Below are 12865 nucleotides of genomic sequence, written 5' to 3'. Positions count from 1 at the left end.
GGCCAAAAGACACATGAAAATGTGCTCAGCATCACTCAGCATAAGGGAAATACAAATCAGAACCTCAATGAGATACCACCTCACAGCAGTCAGAATGGCTAAAATTAACGAATCAGGAAATGACAGATGTTGGCGAGGATGCAGAGAAAGGGGAACCTTCCTACACTGTTGGTGGGAATGCCAGCTGGTGCAGCAACTCTGGAAAACAGTATGGAAGTTCCTCAAAAGTTGAAAATAGAGCTGCCCAATGACCCAGCAATCATACTACTGGGTATTTACCCAAAGATAGAAATGTAGTGATCTGAAGGGGCTCCTGAACCCCAATGTTTATAGCAACAGTGTCCAAAGTAGCCAAACTATGGAAAGACCCTAGATGTCCATCAATAGATGAATGGGTGTGTGTGTGTGTGTGTGTGTGTGTGTGTGTGATGGAGTATTATGCACCCATCAAAAAGTTGAGATCTTGCCATTTTCAATGCCATGGATGGAACTAGAGGCTATTATGCCAAACCAAATAAGTCAGAGAAAGACAATTATCATATCTCAATGATATGAGGAATTTGAGAAACAAGACAGAGGATCATAGGATAAGGGAGGAGAAAATGAAACAAGACAAAACCAGAGAGGGAGACAAACCATAAGAGACTCAATCTCAGGAAAAAAACTGAGGGTTGCTGGAGGGAATGTGGGGTGAGAGGAATAGGGTGGCTGGGTGATGGACATTGGGGAGGGTTTTTGCTATGGTGAGCACTGTTAATTGTGTAAGACTGATAATTCACAGACCTGTACCCCTGAAGCAATTAATACATTTTATGTTAATAAATAAATAAAAATCATCATGGTGCCAAAACATTGCTTTCTAAATTAATTTCATAAAGTTGAACACAATTGCTTAAAACACTTAAATCTTTATTTTATTGGGGATCAAACATTTACTTTTTGTTCCTAAGTTTTATATTTTTCAACAGCATTAATGTTTGCATATCCAAATAGATTAAGCATATTTACTCTAAATTCATATCTGTGTTGGAATTCACATTTATTTGCTAGTTTGAATTTTTTATTTCTATTTTTTCATGAAACGTCATGGGGGTCAATAGATTTTAATGATATTCTAACAAAAGATTATGGGGAAAGTTTTAATTAATATGAAAATCCACTGAGTTTTTGAGTGTACTATTAATAGATACTATTCTTTAAGTCAGAGGATTATATGAAGAATCAGGTAATTTAAATGTCTACTCTATGCTCATAGACATTCCTGAATATTGAAAACCAGAAGTTAAATATGAAGCAGTATTAGAATTGTAATACCTTAAATTCCCTGAAGTATGGCACTGATGAATATTAGCTAGGAAACCATTATCTAAAAAGTCATAATTGTTCATGGGTCAAGTGCTCACTAACCCTCTAATTGCATGCTTCTTTAAATGGTAGCTCTTAGTTGAGTTTTCTTTCATTTAATTCCTTCTCTTCCTTTTGATCTGTTGGCAGAAGTTAATGTTGACTCTTTTTCTACCTCAGTTCTAAAAGCCCTTCTTACTTATCAAACCCTTCCCCATCATATGCCAGATTGTTATTTCTAATGATGTAATTACATCTAATGATGTAATAATAGTTAAAATGCCATTTCCTTTTTGATTTCTCTAATGTGTTCCAAATACTTCACAGTGGCTTGCTATTTTTTGCTTTCTAAACTAAAAATGTAATCCAGAGAACTGATCCAATGAATTATATGTGGGTAAATATTACACATCAGTCATCCAAGGTGTTGTAGTAGTGATAACAATAACAAAATAATAATAATTGAAAGTAGTGTGTTATCCTGTTTTCCATCCCGAAAACTCTGGATATTATTGATTTTGTTTTGAAAGATGTGAAAAGTTTTGTGTCTTTTCATAGATGACACATCTAGAAATTGGCAGAGTTTAACATTGAATCTAGTCTTTCTGGCTCTGTTCGTTTTCTTTCTACATAACTACAGCTGCTAGTCCAGAAAACACTCCAAGGAAAACAGCCTTTAAATGGAATATATCCATTTTATTTATGTAGGTTTCCAAACACCTGTACTCACCACCTTGCAGCCTTCCAGGAGGTTTTCTCATTGCATTTCTCCCTCAATAACCACATTTTCTGTCCAGGCTTCCTTTCCATTTTCCCAAACTCACTGAACAAAATTATTTTCCCAGACACACTAGCAAGTTGTTTAAACTTTCTCTGAAAGCAGAGAACTATAGATACTAGTGCCTTTTTAAGGGATTTATGTATACGAGGTGAATCTAATAAATAGCAACATTAGTTGGGAATAGGGACATTAGCATTAATCTTTTTGCTTAGAGAATATTTCTCTATACATTTCTTTAAAAGAGCTCTTATTTTGATGTAATGTAGTATTTTCAGATGTATTTTTTCATGTCATGTAGTATTTTGATTAAGTGAAATTTCAGCTGTGGCCTTAGGGAGTGATAGGAATTACAAGTTACACAGAGCATTAGTAAAGATTTTGGAAGGAAGATAGCTTGTGTGTTTCTTAGAACTTAGTTCTGCTTTAGAAAATAATAGGCATGAGTGTGCACTTTCTAAGGGATCTACGTATTAAGAAAAGAACTGGGGAAGATTTTGGTTTTACTTTAATAAAGATAACTAGTCTGATCTTCTAGCAGGAGATAGGGATGTAGACATTAAGTATTTTTTGAATACTCAAAACTGATGGTAATACAACCAGGTTTAAACCAGGTTTAAACAGTATTATATTAGATTTTACCTTTCTTTCCGCCACCAAATTATCAATATTTATTTCTCTCCTTTCTTAGCAATAAATTATACTTTTTTAAACTTTTATTAGTGTTGGCCTAAAGTTGGAAATATGTATTTTCAATTAACCCAAGTCCACTTCAAATAGCACTGTGCCACTCAATGGGTAATACACATACCTATGACAAAATATTTTTAATTCCTCCTTCCCATGCCTCATATCATTGTTGTCACTCATTTCATTCATACATATGTGTATATAACATAATACATAAATATATACCTAACCATGCATAACTGAATACACTGTTGCTGTTTTATTTTAAACTGTTACCAACTAAGAAAAAACTAAAAGTGTTTGTTTTGTTTTCACTTAGTCATTATTGAGTGCTCTTTTTTTCCAGCTTTACAGAGATACAATTCACATATAACATTCCATACATTTAACATAAAACATGTAACATTCCATACACTTAAGATGTAGAACACAGTGATTTTAAATATGTATGTACCATAACTGATCACCACAATAAAGTTAGCTAACATATCTATCACCCTATATAATTCAAAATTTGTGTGTTTATGGTGATAACTTTTAAAATCTACTCTCTTAGCAGCTTTCAAATAAGTCTTTAGATACACTTAAAAAAAAAAAAACTACATTTAACAAAAAATCACCTCAGTTTCTGGACTAGTAATTGAAGTACACCAGAGAATTTCTGTATATTAGTTATGTGTTTGAAGTAAACCCACAACATAATATAGAATTCTGAGTTACTTATTACAGTATAATATATTTACATTATGAAGTCTGGGAAAGCACTTTTCCCATCACATAAAATCATAAAATATTTTATCTAATATATATGAAGAAATTTGCATAAAAATTTGCAGAAAATATCATAAAATGAAGCTTTTGTCCTCAAAAGCTAGCAAAGTTGTATTATATACACTATATATATATATATATATATATATGTATTTGCTAATATATATATATATTAGCAAAGTAATAATTTGTTGGTCTCAACAGATAAAAGACTTAAGCAACTAAGCTGGATAAATGTTAGGCATGTATATGTCTTCATCTCTTGATACCTGGTAAGTAAATAGTAGATTTCTGGGAAACCTGGGTGGCTCAGTCAGTTAAGAATCCAACTCCTGATTTCAGTTCAGGTCATGATCTCAGGGTTGTGAGATTGAGCCCTGCAGTCTATATCAGGCTCTTACTGGTGTGGAGCCTGCTGAAGATTCTCTCCCTCACCCACTGCCCCTCCCCCAACTCATACTTGCACTCTCTAAATAAATACATAAAATATTAAAAAAATAGATAATATATTTCTTTAATGTGTAAGTTTTTTTATATTATCTTTTGAGTATATATAAATATAATTTATGAGAAATGAATGTTTTTGCTCAATAGGGGCTTAGGCAAAAAAAACAAAACAAAAAAAACAAAAACACATTCAAGAGAAACATTTGACCCACAAAAAAAATTGTTCTAAACTCTACCTTGGTGGAAAGGACACTTCTTTTTGTAACTAGTGAATTCACTTTTAGTATAAGAAACAAATAAGAGGGAGGAAAAGAAAATAAAATACTTAGAGGTGACAACTTATCCATGTGGAACACACATTTCTGAGATGACGAGGGTGTTTCAAGTACTTTGGTAGATTTTCTAACCTTTTGAGGAAAGTGACATAGCATTTAGAAGAACCAAGTAAATAATTTTTGAAAGAACTAAGACTGATAAAGAACTCTTGAGATGCACACACACACACATGCAGTATGCCAGAAAAAGAATCTTAGTCATTAATCTCTTTAGAACAAATTTCACTCCCTCTTCCACATTCTTTCCCTCAGGACTAAAGAAAGGAAAACTCTAATTTTGATTAATTATCTCCTGTAGATTAAATATAAAATGTAAAATGAATCTCTTATGGATAAAACCTTATTCATGAATTTTTATTGTGAATTTTGAGCCTGGGTGGATATTCCCATGGTTTAAGATAACTATAATATGGAATAAAGGCAATATTTAAAGTACTTTGAAAATTGTCTGATACTTAGTAGTTATGCAAAAAGTAAAAGGAAGAACATCACAAACTATAGCCCTTATTGGACTCAGAAAAAAAAAAAATGAAAAGAAAAGAAGCACACCATCAACCTTTTTAGTATCAGAAAACAAGAAGACAAACCTTGCACATCATAAAAAATAATAATAATAAAGTACAGAGCCTGAGGAAATGAGTTAATACATATAACACAGATGATATTTAAAATTGATAATATATCTGACAAAGAAATCAATTATATTTTTCCTTATTCTTCCTAACGGAGAATCTACTTGGGCTTGGATTTTATTTTATTTTAATTTTCCCCAGTGTTATTGGGGTTATGATTAACAAATAAGATCAAACTATTTGAGGTATACAATATGATGATTGATATATACATAGATTGTGAAATGATGAATGTAATCAATTTAATTAAACATCTATCACCTCACACAGTCATCTTTTTTTTGTTGTGGCAAAAAGTTTTAAGATATACTGTCTTAGCAAATCTAAGTTTAATAATACATAGTAATACATAGTCACCATGCTGTATGTTAGATCCCAGAAATTATTCATTTTATAAATGAATTTGTACCTTTGACTATCATCTACCTACTTAACCCCATCCCAGCCCCTGGTAACCCATTCTACTTCTTGTAAGTTTGATGTAATCCCACTTATTTATTTTTGCTTTTGTTGTCTATGCTTTTAATGGCATATTCAGAAAATCATTGCCAAGACCAATGTAAAAGGGCTTTTCCTCTATGTTTTCTTCTAGGAGTTTTATAGTTTCAGGTCTTACATTTAAATCTTTCCTTTATTTTGAGTTAATTTTTTTAGTGGTGTATGACAGAAATCAGATTTCCTTCTTTTGTATGTATATGCAGCGATACATTTTTTGCATGTATTCTGTTTTCCCAACACTGTTTATAGAAGAGACTATCCATTTCCCATTGTGTGCACTTGGTGCCCTTGCCAAAGATTAGCTGACTGAATATGCATGGTTTTATTTCTGGGCTCCTTATTTTATTATGTTGGTTTATGTGCTAAGTTTTATGTTAGTACCATATTGTTTCTTATATTCTTATATTGTTTTTGTAATATGATATAGTTTGGAATCAGGAAATATGATGCCTCCAGCTTTTTCTTCCTCAAGATTACTTTGGGTATTTGGAGTCTTTTGTGGTTCCACATAAATTTGTGTGTGTATGTGTGTGTGTGTGTGTTTCTATTTCTCTGAAGAATATCATTAGACTTTTGATAGGGATTTCTATCTATAGATTCCTTTGGCAGTATGGACATTTTAACAATATGAATTCTTCCATCCATAAACATGTCCTTCCATTTATTTGTATCTTTTTCAGTTTCTATCATCAGTGTCATAATTTTCAGTGTACAGGTCTTTTCATACTTATTTAAATTCATTTCTAAATATTTTATTTTGTGGTGCTTTTGTAAATTAATTTGTTCTACTATTTTTTGTTTTAGATAATTTCTTTTTAATGTATAGAAAAACAACTGATTTTGTATGCTGATTTTGTATCCTGCAACTTTACTGAATTTGTTTATTCTTAGAGTTTTTTGGTTGAGTCTTCAGGGTTTTCAATATCTAAGATCATGTTATTTACAATAAGAGACCATTTTACTTCTTTCTGATTATGATTCAGTTTTAACATCTCCTCATTGATTTTTGTGTCTGGATGATTATTAAAGTGGAGTATTAAAGTCCCCTACTATTATTGGGTTACTGTCTGTTTCTCCCATCAGTTCTGTTAATCTTTGCTTACTATTATTTAGGTGCCCCAATGTTGGGTGCTTAGATGTTAGTTGTTGTCATATCCTTATGATGAATTGACTCTTTTAATTATATGACTTTCTTCATGTCTTCTTAGAATTTTTTACTTAAACTGAATTTTGTCTGATGTAAATATGACTACTTCTGCTAGGTTTTGGTTTCTATTTGCATGAAGTTCTTTTTCTGTCCCTTCACTCTGAGCCTATGTGTATATATATATATTTTTAAGATTTTATTTATTTATTCAACAGAGAGAGAGACAGAAGAGGGAACACAAGCAGAGGGAGTGAGAGAGGGAGAACAGGCTTCCCGCTGAGCAGGGAGCCCTTACAAGGGGGCTAAATCCCAGAACCTAGGGATCATGACCAGAGCCTAAGGGAAATGCTTAAGGACTGAGCCACCCAGGCACCCTACCTATGTGTGTCTTTAAAGCTAAAGTAAGTCTCTTGTTGGGTGCTTATAGTTGAATTTTGTTTTTCTATGCATTCATGAGTTAGGATTTTAATTGGTCTACAGAGACCTTTGATAGTGACTCCAAATTTATTTTCCTAATCAAATGACTTACTCATAATTTATATATCCTAGAGACCATTGGCTTATTTTGTACAGAATTTTATAAATAAATCTTAGTAATTATACTGTTTATGTAACTGTGCTTTTGAATATTATTCTATTAAAGATTTTTACCTTTTCTCTTAAATATGTTATACATAAAATAAACATACTTACAAAAATATATTAAAAGTGAAATATAAGACAATGATATAAAACATCACCAGATATGTATAAAGAATTATTAATTAAATGTCATGGATAATTTATGTGATATTAAAATTATTAATCTATTCCAAGATATTTATTAGTCCATTACTTTGTATCAGGAGCAATTCTAGGCATTGCCAGTATATCAGTGGGTATGATTCAGCTTGCTCAGTGTTATGCTAGAGCTAACACGATTTATGTACATGTTGTTTTTGAGGTAACCCTGGACATATGGATGATCTTAGGAAATAATTTGTCATCATGCTATTTTTGATGGTTTTGATAATTTACAAAATGACTAGAAGGAATTCTGTGAACCGCTCACATAAGCAAAAATAATAAATATTCTCTGTAAACCACAATCCTATCTCAATATCTCAAACAGAAAAGACACGCAACTGGAAAGCCATGACATTGTTGCAGTTAGGATGTAGAATCTTGCACCTGTAAAAATGAGACCAGATTTAATCAGTCGTAAAAGATCGCCCAAGATCACCCTCATGAAAGATATATTGACAGTTGAACGAAGTGGAGATGACCCAGGCAGAATTATCCTCAATCTTCTTAATTAGAGGGCAGAAAGTGGCAATTAAAGGCATTTAGACAAACCCTGCTATAGAGAACTATTGTATTCTCATGTACTGACTAATCGTTACACAAAACTGGAGGCCAGCAACAACAACAACACACAGGTACATATCTTTTAACAGAAATATGTCTGGAATACTCACCTGCATTTACCTGCATTGAAGACAGTTGAAACCGCAAGCAGCATTCAGAATGTATGTATCATAGCTAGAGTTGTGCATGTAAAAGTTGAAGTTAAAAAAAATGAAATAAGAATACTACAAAAATGGAGGCATTAAAACCCACATGACTATAAAGTTTTCATTTGTCATATCCTTCTGGGGAAAGTGTTAGGACAAAATAATTCTATAAATTTTTTAAAAGTGCCTAACCCCTGGGTCATACTTCTCCTCGAAGGTCACCAACTGTTACAGTCATGCTCTAGCAACTGTGTTCACACAAACTATTGCATAACCAGTTATTTTAGTCTTTCTTTATAAATCTTAATATTTCATTTGATCAGTTTATCATCATTATGTTTGTTATTTGACCTTATAAAGATCCCTCAGATGTAATTATTGTTTTACTTGATATTCATCTTTTCACCTTTCTGTAGGCTTTACATTTGTGTCCATCTAGTATATATTCCATGCTCTGTAAATCGATGTTTTCCATGGCAACAGTATCAATCTTCATGCTTGCTAAGCGAAGTTTATGTTGAAGTCTCAAATTAATTCAATTAATCTTCTTTCTGCCTCTACTAAAGATAGAAGATAATTTCACAAATTTGAAGAATGAAGTAACAATAAGTTCAGGGTCTCTAGCTTCATTTGCACTTTACTCATTAGCTGCAAATCTTTTTTTTTTTTTCAAATTAGCAGCTCATCCCATCACAATTTCTTTTCTAAAACTTCTCTGTGCTCCATAAGGCTTCCTTAGAGCATCACATCACATTTCCCACTACATAGCAAACATAGAGGTTATCAGAGGGATCCTTTCATTTACACGTTATTTTGTTTCTTACATCATTTAAACAAAATCTAGTATTTCCTATTTCTTTTAAGGTTTTTCCTACACCCTAATCCTGTTTCAGTTTCCTTTTCCTTTTCCTTTCTTCATGCAGGGGCGAGGGGTGGGTGTTGATGCTCTTGTTTATCCTTTCAAATACTTGAAAAATAGAGAACATACACTGGACGTGGACAATGATCAGGTATTATACCTGATTTGGGTAGTTTTATTGCACAAGTTGGTGGAGCTTCCTACCATATTAATAGATAAAGTTTCTGACTGATCATCTTTGAAACAGAGCTGTATCTTGTTTTGTAATGAGTGTCATATGCCAAAATAAAAATTACCTAAATTATGTGGTCTTCTTAAAACAAAAAGATCCAAATTAAAAAACAAATAAGGCATATACCTACTAATATTAAATTTCCAGAGCATATACACCAATTGATTTTCTAATGGGAAATTTTAAAAAACACAGTAATTATTTACTATCAAGTTGTTATCTCCTACTAGAAATAGCACTGCTACAGTATAATAGCCACAGTTTAACCAAAAGAGCCACTTTTCAAATGTGTCTAATATTGCCAGATTTAACAAATAAAGATATAAAAGACCAACCAGGTAAATTTGAATTTCAGATAAACAGCAAAATTACTTTTAGTATAAAAACTGCAATTGCCTGAGACATATTTATATTAAAAATTATTTGTTGTTTATCTGATATTTAAATATTACTGGATTTCAAAAAAAATTTACTTGGGATGCAGCCATATATGTGTCCTACTTTACAAAAACAAAACAAACAAACAAAAAACCAAACTCACAGAACCACATTTAACAAAGTTTAAAAGAAAAAAAAATCATGAGACAAACTTACCTATATAATATATTCTACACAAGCAGATTGCCAATATTTATGGTGGTGTTCCCAAGTAAATTTCAAAAAAAAGAAATGAAAAAAATTGTCTTCATTTTTTAAACATACAAACATTTTAATTTTGTTGAGGTTTATGTCTTATAACGTAAGCTTAAGAAACAGCAGTAGCTTAGGAGGATATGTCTTAGTTTATCCAGGCTACTATAACAAAATACCATAGACTGTCTAGCTAATAAGCAACGAAACATTTCTAGAAACTTCTGGAGTCTGGAAGTTCAAGATCAGAGTGCCAGTATGGCTGGGTTCTGGAGGGCCCTGTTCCAGTTGTAGACTGATGACTTCCTGCTCTGTCCTCACATGGTGAAGGAGCAAGGATGCTCTCTAGAGCCTTCTTTGTGAGGCATTACTCTCTATTACTTCACAAAGTCCCCACTTCCCTATACTCTCACATTGGGCCTTAAGATTTCAACATGTGAATTTTGAGAGGACACACACATTCAAAATAGCAAATGGGTAATTGTGGCATTATAATTCCCATATTTTGAAAGGGAAGAAAATGCCTATGGATGCTAAGGCATCATATGAAAGGAGCCTGCTGTCTTGGAAACTGGAGGAAATTTCAATATCAGCAATCCCAGGTTCCATATTTTCTTTGGGAGTAAGTTTTTCATCTCAATATCTTTAATACATGTTTCATATATTTAATTTTATTTCTCATTTTGACAGTTGTGTCCAAGTCTCCTACATACTGAATATAGTGAGGGACCTACCTAGTTAAAAGTACACTGAGCTCTATGTTTTAGAGTAAATATTTGGAGTAAAATACATGGATTATGCTTATGTTTACTTTTTCTAAGATCCTAATCTATGTTTCTATTTGGTTTCTCCATCCCCAGAAAAGTTCCAAGAGAATGACAATTTACTCTTGTCACTCTTTATTGTTTCCCTCGCTCCGGTAATCTTTGGCATGTAAAATTCTTATTGCAGTAACAGTTCATCTCTTGCCCTAACATTTGGTTCACTTGGAAAATCCCCCTCAAGATTCTTGTATTGAATTAACTGATGATGCTTCCAGACCCACCATAGACCCTCTACAGACACATTTACAACTTTTCTTATTAGCATCAGAACCCTTGACTTTTCTCAGGCTTTGAATTTTACCAGACAAATAAATCATGCTCTTTTAGTGGAAGAAGAAAAAATATGATTTCTAATATTTTTTTTTACCAAAGCAAATATATTTAATATTACTTTGCTTTATGTAGTCATATCTGTTTTTAAATATGTATATTTAACTTAATAATAAATACATACAGAGTACATTTAAAATTATCTACCTTTATGATCACCTATAAAGCAGTTACTTACTCATAGTAGATCTCTTTCCTAAAACATTTTCAGACAAGATTCTACACTTTTTAATAGATTGGTTGATTGATTGATTTTAGACAGAGAGCTAGAGAGAGCACAAGCCCAGGGGAGGGACAGAGGGAAAAACAAACTCCCTGCTCAACAGGAAGCCTGACAGTGACAACATAGGGTGTGATCCCAGGACCCTGGGATCATGATATGAACCTGAGTGAAAGGCAGACACTAAACTGACTGAGCCTCCCAAGCATCCCAGATTCTACATTTCTTAATATACTCCTTCAATTTAGGCATATGTAGTCCCCATGTCAGATACATGAGGCCAATAACTTCTGGTATACTAAAAATACTTATTTTTTAAAAAGTGCATACACAATGTGCTCACCTTCACCTTCTTATATAAGATAATTCTATTATAAAATGCCAAAAACATCACACTAAAAAAGTCACTTCTATTCAACAGCTAATCTCACATTTGTATACAATCTTACACTTTTCACCATGATCTGCTTTTGTCATGCTTTTCTATCTTTACTATGAAGCTCATCCTCACGATATTTTCCTTTACATACCTAACTCTGTAAATCGACAGATATTTTAACTCAGGAAATGTGATATATATCTTGTTATCTATAATCACTGTGCTATTGTTATTCAGAAGCTAGAATCTTAAAAAGCCTATGCTGATTTTTAATGTCTGTGTTTCTGCTTCTTCTTCTTCTTTTTATTGTTATGTAGTCACCATACAATACATCATTAGTTTTTGAGGTTTGTGTGTAACAGCCAGTGCTCCATGCAATACATGCCCTCCTTAATACCCATCACCAGGTTAGCCCATCCCCCATTCCCCTCCCCTCTAAGACCTTCAGTTGTTTCCCAGAGTCTGCAGTCTCTCATGGTTCATCTCCTTCTTTGATTTCTCCCCCTTCATTTTTCCCATCCTTCTCCTAATGTCTTCCATGCTATTCCTTACGTTACACAAATAAGTGAAACTATATGATAATTGAATTTCTTTTCTTTACTTATCTCACTTAGAGTAATATCCTCCAGTTCCATTCATGTTGATGCAAATGTTGGATATTCATCCTTTCTGATGTCTGAGTAATATTCCATTGTATATATAGACCACATCTTCTTTACCCATTCATCTGTTGAAGGGCATCTTCGCTCTTTCCACAGTTTGGCTATTGTGGATATTGCTGCCATGAACATTGGGTTGCATGTGGCCCTTCTTTTCACTAAATCTGTAAGTTTGGGGTAAATACCCAGTACTGTAATTGCTGGGTCATGGAGTAGCTCTATTTTAAACTTTTGAGGAACCTCCACAATGTTTTCCAAAGTGACTGTACCAACTTGCATTCTGATCAACAGTGTAAGAGGGTTCCCCATTCTCCACAACCTGTCCAATGTTTGTTGTTTCTTGTCAATTTTTGCCATTCTAACTGGTGTAGGGTGGTACCTCAATGTGGTTTTGATTTGAAATTCCCTGATGGCTGATGATGATGAACATTTTTTAATGTATCTTTTGGTCATTTGTATGTCTTTTTTGAAGAAGTGTTTGTTCATGTCTTCTGCCTATTTTTTGCCAGATTATTTGTTTTTTGGGTGTTGAGTTTGAGAAGTTCTTTATAGATCTTAGACATCAGCTCTATATCTGTAGTGTCATTTGTAAGTATC

The sequence above is a fragment of the Mustela putorius genome, unplaced genomic scaffold (genome assembly GCF_011764305.1).
Source record: "Mustela putorius furo isolate JIRA1106 unplaced genomic scaffold, ASM1176430v1.1 tig00003974_pilon_pilon_pilon, whole genome shotgun sequence".
Taxonomy (NCBI): Eukaryota; Metazoa; Chordata; class Mammalia; order Carnivora; family Mustelidae; genus Mustela; species Mustela putorius.
This window is presented reverse-complemented; position numbering follows the sequence as displayed.